General features: G+C 42.3%; 1 pseudogene; it reads right to left on the minus strand.

Moving 5' to 3' along the window:
• Nucleotides 1–1,533: 1,533 nt before the first annotated feature.
• Nucleotides 1,534–2,120, minus strand: LOC105005270 (annotated as a pseudogene).
• Between the last annotated feature and the right edge of the window lie 5,297 nt (nt 2,121–7,417).

Genomic DNA, 7,417 nt, shown 5'->3' on the forward strand with positions numbered 1-7,417 from the left:
GACATGACTGAGTGACTAAGCATACACACAATAATTTTTTACAGGCCTCAGCACCATTTTTCAAGGGCTTACAAAGTGTTTGATCTACTAAAAGGAGATCCTGCAAAAGATCACATTTGAGTAAGGGACATACTTTGTAGCAAACAAAGTGTGGTAGTGGGTACCTGACCCTGGGGTCGTAGCCCTATTCTGAACTGCACCACACAGAACAATGTAATAGTTGTCACAGAACTGAGAGGCTGGCTGGGAGGCGTAGGTACCTTGGAGTATATTCCCTAAATCCACCACCATTCTATGGTGTGGTGTCCCTGACAGAATACATGTGTCCAAGAACCAAGGCCCTGCCTTCCCACACACCCAGAGTCACTGGGAGAATTCTTTTCTCCTGTTCCTGAAACTCTGGGCTCTGAGGGCTTACAGATCTTGGCTCCCAGGAAGAGGATGTTCCACCAGGGTGCACAGCAGGAATCCTATTCAAGTTTTGTCGAATGCCCAGTCCCTTCAGCTTCCTCATACCAAGAAATGAGCAAACTTGGAAAGAAGTCACCTGCTCAAACAGGTAAAGAATCATCCTGAGGCAGGCCTGTTTTCCGTAACTGCGGAAAAACCCAAATGAACTTTTTGGCCAACCCAATACATTGGCGGGGGCGGGGATGGGAGATTGTATTTGACCGCAGATAATCTACTTGGTACTCCCTTGCAGCAGCCTTAGCCTGAGAAGGGCAAAGTGACCAGGAGCTCAAACTCCTAAGGCCTAAGAGTCCTGGTCATCCTGCTTAGGAAAGCCACCTAGACCAGCAAAAGTGCTCGCTAAGGGGGCGGGGACACCAACGTGGACAGTATTGATAGAAGATGGAGACAAATGACTTCTGAGTGGGTCTCAAGACCAGCTGCAGCAGTGGAGACTCTAGTTTTTCCCATTAACCTTTCTCTTAGACGTTTCCCTTGAGGAAAGATGCCCACCAACTTGAAAAGAGCTGCCTCCCCCAAAGCCACTGCAACTTCCAGGAAAGTTCCTCCTGGAATTCCACTCCGCCTCAGTCCAACTCCCCCTCAGATGCTGATCCCAAGAGATCAAGAGGTAAAAAAACCTCTTACATTCAAATTTCCCTCTCTCTCTCTTTCATATATATATATATATATTTGTTATTGTTTGTTATCTTTGAGTATATGTACTTTTGTGTTTCTTATTTTTTAACTAAACATTATGTCATAAAGCACTCTTTTCACATACTATTACAGATTATTCCTAATTACAATTTTAATGTCAGTATAACATTCCCTTCATTTGCTGTAGCATAATTTTTTTTTTTTTTGGCCACGTCACACGGCATGTGGGATCTTACTGCCCTGTCCAGGGATCAAACTTGTACCCTCTGCAGGGGAAGTGCAGAATTTTTTTTTTTTTGCTATTAAAAGCTTTATTGTTTCCATTTGGTCCAAGGCTTGGGAGAAGGCTCCAGGGTGTTAAAAATTTGCCTAGTGGCTGCAGAGAGGGGCTTCAGGCAGAAGCCCTGACATTAGTGGGGCTCCTCAAAGCCCACTGGCCTCCAGAGGCTCCGAGTTGTGCTTGAGGGTGAGCCTTTTGAAGAGATATTTGCCCAGCTCAGCCTGGGGACTAGCCAGCTTTCAGGGTTGGTCGGGTGGTCACCCATCTTCTTGATGAATTTCACCTCCTCATCTAGGAAGTGGTTCTCCAGGAAGTCATGGAAGTGGGGGTCTTTTCAGGCAGAACCCAGGCCACGTAGATCCAAAAGGGCCTGGTACAGGTTTCTCTCCAGGAGAAGGGCGGCTTCCATAGCATCCTGGGTTTTACTCCACTCATCTTGAGATGGTTTCTGCATGTTCAGGAAGAGGGCCCTGCTGCCGTGCTGGTTTTGCATTTTCAAGAGGCGATCGTGCTCCTCCTTGGCCAATTCGAGGAAAAAGTGGCCCCTACCCTCCAGAGCCACATCGTTGAGGTTGAAAGAGAAGCCCAGAGATGGGTAGGTATAGGAGGCCAGCAGATGCATAGAGATGGTGGCCTGCATCTCAGTGAAATAATTCTGACAAATCTGGGAGCCCATGGTTGATTGGTAATAAGCAGTTTAGCTTAAAAAAAAATGGTGTTGGCTGGACCCGGTGATCACAGACAGCTGAGTGGCTGATTCTGAAAGTTGCTACCGGGAAAAAGGTTGGAGGGTGGTTGGAAGCTGGAGCAAGGGGTGACCCTGGATCTGTTTGCTGGGACCTTGGACTGAATGCACTGTTGAAAGTGTGGAGTCTTAACCACTGGACTTCCAGGGAAGTCTCTGTAGCATAATTTTTTAAAACCATCTTGTATTGCTAGGCACTTAGATTTATTTATATTATATAGTACATCTTCCATAAAATCAGTATCTTCCTTCAGATGGTTATCTTCTTCAGTTGATTTAAATCCTATGTACTCAAGTGATCCAGTGGGAGGGTGTGAACCATATCTTGGGGGTCTGTGGTATCTGTTAGCAAACTGCTTTCTCCAAAATGATAGCAATCTAGCTTGCTGCATCAAGGAGGATTTCAGCATAATCCTCCCATCATTCAAATTGATCAGTATAGACTTTGTTGGTAGTATCATAAATGTAAAACAGTGCCTCATTATCATATTACTTTGTTCTTGGTATCTTTTTGGAAAATCATAACTGAGGTTAAATTTATTGTTATTTGAATTTCCTCTTGTGTATTAATGTTCCTGGGATTATTGACATTTTTATAAATTGGAAGGCACACTCTCACCTCTGTCACCAAATTAGTGAATGGGTTCCTGATGAGTAAAATTCAAGTAGAAGCAAAGTCCTAATCTATTGCAAAGTGCACTGGACTTGGAGTCAGTGGATGCTGCTTTGAGTTCTGAGTCAGTTACGACTTGTGTTATGTTGAGAATGTTTTAGACCACCAATAAAATGGAGAGACCCCAAAGTAGGCCAGGCCCTATTTTGATTCTCCCCCACCCCCAGCTTTTTTTGCAAAGAAGGTTGGAAATGACAGAAAACAAAAATAGGAAATATTCAGAAGTATTTCAGTCCCTTGTTTTGCTCTACAAAATGCTGTATCATGCAATATTCAGGGGACTTGCCTGGTGGTTCAGTGGTTAAGATTCCATGCTCCCAATGCAGGGGGCGTGGGTTCAGTCCTTGGTCAGGGAACTAAGATCCTACATGCCCCACAGGGCAGGCAAAAAAAAAAAAAGTAACACCCAGAAGTATCCACCTTATTCTGCCCTCCACCTGAAGGTAGAATCCTCAATTGTCTACATTGTTCAGGGCACTGGGACTGGCCAACACAGTAATATCAATTTAAGCAGATGGTGTTTGGTGATAGAGGGGTTGGTGGGCATCTGAAGTGGAAATTTTGTTGGCAAAACAGAGAACCAGGCCAAGATGGGAAGGAGCTGTCACCTAAAAACATTATTTTATATTTCATGGTCTCAAAAATTTAAGACAAATAGGGCTGTTTGACAAATTGACATTAATGCCAGTTGACATTAACAGACATTTTGCAAATGATAGTTATTTTAGTCTATTTAGGATTAAATTATTAATTTTTCTTTAATTTTTCAACAAACATTATTGAAGCACTAAGCTAAGTGCTAGAAATATAAAAAGGAATAAAACAGTTCCAGCCCTCAAGGAAGATCATAACTTAACAATGGAGACCACCACTTAAAAGATTATAACTACAGGTAATTCCCTGGCAGTCCAGTGGTTAGGACTCAGCACTTTCACTGCAGCAGTCCTGGGTCCAATCCCTGGTCATGGAACTAAGATCCCACAAGCTGAGCAATGTGGCCAAAAAGAGTAACTACTACAATAGGGCTTCCCACGTGACACAGTGGTAAAGAATCCACCTGCCAAGAGACACAGGTTCGATTTCTGGGTGGGAAAGATCCCCTGGAGTAGGAAATGGCAATCCACTCCAGTACTCTTGCTGAAAAATTCCACGGATAGAGGAGCCTGGCAGTCTACAGTCCATGGGTTGCAAAGAGCTGGACATGACTGAGTGACTGAGCACACACACACTACAAGACAGTATAATAACCACAGCCATCAAAATATACTTGATGACTTTCTTCTCTTGTTTTGAGTTATATATTTTAGAGTTCTAGTGTTCTAAAATATCTTGTACTTTTAAATATTAATCAAAGAAATTTGAGGCTGAAAACTCGGAAAAGAGGCCAAGATACCATGATCTGAAAGGGTGGGAGATAAATAGAGGCCCCTAAGATAGTGGTCATTTGGTTTTAATAATTTCATTCCAGTTGATCCTTGAACAGTGTGGGTACCTTACTCTCCTGCAGTCAAAAATCTGCATATAATTTATAGCTGATTCTCTACATTCATGGATTCAATCAACGTCGGATTGTGTAGGCCTGTAGCATTTACTAATGAGAAAAAAAATCCATGTATATATGGATGCACACATGGGTTCAAACTCATGTTGTTCAAAGGCCAACTGTGTTCTGTGATGTTCCAGTAAGAACACAGAGACTTCCCAGCGAGCAATGCTAATAGTTACACTCCAAGGGCATTGCCATGGGACTAACAGGTAAGAGAGAGAGGTGTGAAAAGAATTGGAGGGCATTGAGAGACTGCAGTCCTTGTTAGTAAAAATGCTAAGAAGGAAAGAAAAGCCGGGGTCCCACAAGAAAGGAGCAAAGCAAGGCATGGTGGCTCCATCACAGACTGGATTCTAATTCCAGGCTCTCTCTTTCTCTATGTGTTTGTCCTTGAAGAAGTTGCACAGCCTTTCAGATCTTCAGGTTCCTCATTTGTAAAACAGAGATGTAGCAGAGCCCTCTGCACAGAATTCTCATGAGGATAAAAGGATAGAAAGCATCTAAGTGCTTGGCCCAATCCCAGGCACATAGTGTCTGCTCAATAAGAGCTGGGAGTTTGTGTTACCATTGTTTTTCTCTCTTATCTTACAAGTAGCAAGATGGTGCAACAGGGAACGTTGGTGGGGCATTTCCTCTTTCACTGCAGCAAATAACAGTGAAACCACACTTTCAGGTCGTATTGATAGTCCTCGAAGATGGCCTGAGAAAATGTCAAGTTAGACCCCAAGGGTGTCCCAGACAAAGGTGTCCAAAGACCATCTATTATTATTTCTCACCCTATCTCTCTAACCTGCAGCCAGCAGAAGTGAAGGCATCTTGGTGACTTACAGCAACCATCTGCAGAGCGGACAAAGGTGCTTTCTGTTCTGGTGGGAGGAAGAAATAATGAGCTGTTTTGTATTGCAACCCTCACAGTCAGAATGTCAGGACTGGCTGCTTGCCCTGAGTCTGAATGACCGCCAATAACCCATTTTAATGGATTTAATCCATTAAATTTAACCCCTCTCAAATTTTTAAAAGTGGCTTCAAAATGATTGTGAGAGTTTGGGGGGCAACTTTGAGCCTTAAATATGCACAAATAAATTAGGTGGCTATTTAACATTGGGCTTGTTAGTCTGTATTTGCAATACAACTGATAGGATATATGCATTATTTACAGTGCCCTGTAGATTCAATTTTGTAAGATTTATGAGATGGTACATGTGTTTGTACTTGAGTTAAATTAGAAATAGTGGTTGTCATCTATCATGTAAACTTAATTTAAACCTCAAGGCCACGCTTTCCCATTTTTATAGCCAAGGGTGTCTTTATCCTTCAAGATCATGCTTGGGTCACCAAATTGCATCCTGGCTTAACCAGTATATTTTCACTAGGTATCAACATGAATCTAAACATCATCATGGATGTCTGTTCCACAATGTGGTTTTTATACTCCGGAAAATTCTATGACCTTCCCAATATTAAAAAGAAAAAAAAAATCCTGTTTGTGCTTAACTTAGTCAGAATTGACTTCTGTTGCTTACTGCAGAGAATCCTGACTGGTACATACTTTTCATTGATCATTTTTCATGTAAAATGTGAGGAGTGTTAATTAAACATTACTAACCCTAAATAGAGTATTAAAGTGTTAAGTAGTGAAAGTGTTAGTAGTCGCTCAGTCATGTGTGACTTTTTGGGACCCCCATGGATTGTAGCCCACCAGGCTCTTCTTCTGTCCATGAAATTCTCCAGGCAAGAATACTAGAGTGGATTGCCATTTCCTTCTCCACGGGGTCTTCCCAACCCAGAGATCGAACCCAGGTCTCCCGCATTGCAGGCAGATTCTTTACCATCTGAACCATGAGGGAGGCCCCAAAATATTAAGTAGGTAGTCCAATTATCTTTCTTGCAAATAATTACCACAAAAATTACTGCACATTTAAAAATGAAATTAGGCCACTTTTCATTGTTCTTCTATTTTCTTTCAAAGAAATCTATTGTCACAACCCAACTTCAGTGGACAATGGGAAGGGCAGGAGGCTGGGAGCTGAGAGATGGACAGGCTGAAATGCAAGCCCTTGAATGAGGTCAGGTTTGGAAAAGGAAGGTAAGAATGCAGCAAGTGTCTGAGTTTGTTTGGACAGTGTCAGAACAAAATACACAGACTGAGACTTAACAGACTGAGACTTAATCAACAGACATTTATTTCTCACATTCTAAAGACGAGGAACTCCAAGATCAAGGTGTTAGCAAAGGTAGGCTTCATTCTGAGGCAGGCCTCCTTTCTTGACTTTTGACTTGTAGGTGACCACCATCTTGCTGAGTGCTCACAGAACCTTGTGTGCATGGGATGGGGGCAAGGATGAGGGAGGTGGGGAGGGCTCTTTTGTGTCTTTCCTTTTTCTTTTTCTTATAATGATTTTTAAAAAATATTTATTTTATTTATTTGGCTGAATTGAGTCTTGGTTGTGGCATTTCTGATCTTTTTTGTGGCATCCAGAATCTTTAGTTGCAGTATGCGGGATCTAATTCCCTGACCCAGGCTCCCTGCATTGGGAGTTTGGAATCTTAGCCGCTGGACCACCAGGGAAGTCTTCTTATAAGGGCACTAATCCTACTGTGAGGGCCCCACTCTCATGACTTCATCTAATCCTAAATACTTCCTGAAGGCCCATCCTCAAATACTATCATATTGGAGGTTAAAGCTTCAACATACAAATTTTGGGACGGCATCATTCAGTCCATAGCAAAAGTTATACAGAAAAGGGGGACGAGACTTGAAAAAAATAAACACATTTTTTAAAGTAGTGAAATAGTGTAGAAAAGAGCAAGGACTTCAGATTCAGACAGAATTGGGCTGAATCCCATTTACTGTGTGACCTTGGACAAGTTACTTAACGTCTCTAAGCCTCATTTTTCACAGCTGTAAAATGAAGATAAGTGGGCATTCATTACAGAATTGTAGTAAGAATTAATGAGCTAGAGGTTTAAAGTACCTGGACCAAAGAAGAGGGCTTTTCCAAGTTTTGACAGAGCATAGCAGGTACAGGTATGTTGCTCAGGTACAGAAGTTGTGATGGTAAT

The sequence above is a fragment of the Bison bison genome, unplaced genomic scaffold, assembly GCF_000754665.1.
Source record: "Bison bison bison isolate TAMUID 2011002044 unplaced genomic scaffold, Bison_UMD1.0 scf7180017864487, whole genome shotgun sequence".
In the NCBI taxonomy this organism is placed as follows: Eukaryota; Metazoa; Chordata; class Mammalia; order Artiodactyla; family Bovidae; genus Bison; species Bison bison.